The sequence below is a fragment of the Mastomys coucha genome, chromosome X (assembly GCF_008632895.1).
Source record: "Mastomys coucha isolate ucsf_1 chromosome X, UCSF_Mcou_1, whole genome shotgun sequence".
NCBI lineage: Eukaryota > Metazoa > Chordata > Mammalia > Rodentia > Muridae > Mastomys > Mastomys coucha.
In genome coordinates, this window is record NC_045030.1 from 95,136,767 (window position 1) to 95,138,878 (window position 2,112).

The window sequence follows — 2,112 nt, forward strand, 5'->3', positions numbered from 1 at the left end:
CTTTTCCCTGAAGTGGGAGTGATCCAGGGAAACGAACCCCTGCCAATCCCAGTTGTAGATATGATAGCAGCTCAACATAAGAGGGCAGTCCAAGTTGTGCCACTCTTGGTTGCTACAGGAGTAGCCATAGGTGTTGGTACTGGAGTTACAGGGATAACAACTTCCATGATCCAGTATAATACATCCACTTCTCAGTTTCAAAGCAATTTTCAAAAAATGTCTGAAACTGTGTTTACTATCCAAAACCAGATTGATTCTTTGGCAGCTGTAATGCTTCAAAACAGACAGGGACTAGATCTCCTGATAGCTAAAGAAGGTGGTCTTTGCCTGTTCCTCCAAGAAAAATGCTGCTTCTATGTCAACCAATCTGGGATAGTAAGAAATAAAATCCAGGAGCTACAGTCAGACATAAAAAATTTCAGAGACCATGAGACCTCCAATTCTAAGATTTTCAAAACCCCATATGGAGTGGATACTCCCGTTTGTACCTCCTTTCCTAGTCATCTTCCTGGTGTTATTATTTGCTCCCTGCCTCATTAATCTTGTTTCTACATTTCTTCAATGACAAATACAAAAAAATTTCTAACTAAACTATCAATCAGCTCCTGTTACAGGATTACCAGCCGCTGCCTACAGATGAGCCACTGTCCACAGAGGAACCTGATGTGCACGTTTACCAGGATCCCGAAGGTGAAAGCCAGCTACCCTCCATTGACAATGCACCTAGACAGCAGGAAGTAGCTTAAGAGACATGACACCCTCGTTCCCTTTTCATCATCGGCTTCTCCTTCCCTTTTTCTTTCCTTCTCTTTATAATATCAAAAAAGGGAGGTATGTTAGCATCAGGACATCCAAAGCCTGTGGTGATGCATAGTCGTGTCCACAGACCTGTTGCCAGGGCACCATATTCCCAGAATCCATTGGGCTCACCTTCCACCTTTACCTGTGGCTGCTACGTCACAACCCATATATATACGGGGAACATTCCTCCATCTTTCTCTCTTTCCCCCTCCTCTCTTTCTGTGCCACTATCCCCACCCCCTCTCAATTAAACTTCTTACACGTGGAACTGTTTGGGCCTAGTGTGGTATGTTCTGACGTGACCCGCCGTTCCAACACATCAGTGGTGACCAGAAATTATTTTTGTTGTTACTTCATAACTGAAAATTTTCTACTGTTATGAGTCATAATGTAAATGCCTGTGTTTTCTGATGGTCTTAGGTGACCCCTGTGAAAGGGTCGTTCAATCCCCAAAGTGGTCTCAATCCGCAGTTTGAGGACTGTGGGACGGTGAAAGGCAGCCTATTTTCTAGTTGAGCTAGGTTTAAAACCCCAGTGACCCTGCAGGGATAATCCTGCAAGGAACGGTAGGCATTTTGCCATGATTCTAAACACCAGGCTCCTGACAGCTCTCTACTCAATAGGTTTGTGGCCATCAGTCATGTAAGGGCAATATCCCAAGCCCCTCTACATGTAGAGGACACGACCACAGATCAGTAGGCTCAAGACACATCTCCATTTTAATGAGGTACCTAAAGTCCTGGAGGCTTAGCTAATAAACTCCCCTTCCCAGACATTCCTCCCTGCAAAAGGTATTTAACCTCAGGTCTGCCTTGAGAAAGTGGGGTACAGTTTTACTCATTACAGCTCTCTGCTATGACAATAAATGTCTTAAAACCATGGGCTGTGGGGGCTGGCGAGATGGCTCAGCAGGTAAGAGCACTGACTGCTCTTCCTAAGGTCCTGAGTTCAATTCCCAGCAACCACATGGTGGCTCACAACCATCTGTAATGAGATCTGATGCCCTCTTCTGGTGTGTCTGAAGACAGCTACACAGAATTACACTCGAGCCAGTGGGGCCGGAAAGTAGCCACACACATAATGGCTCACGGCCATCTGTATAGCTACAGTGAACTCATACACATAAAATAAAATAAATCTTTAAAAACAAACAAACAAACAAACAAACAAAACATGGACCGTCTTTTCATCGGAATCCACCATGGAGCATTGGAACAGGCCTTCATCTAAAGAGCTGGCTGCCTAGTCTCCCGCAGGCCTCTCAGTGCTCCCAGCCACAGCCTCCACCACGCCAAGCTTGTCAGGACAAGA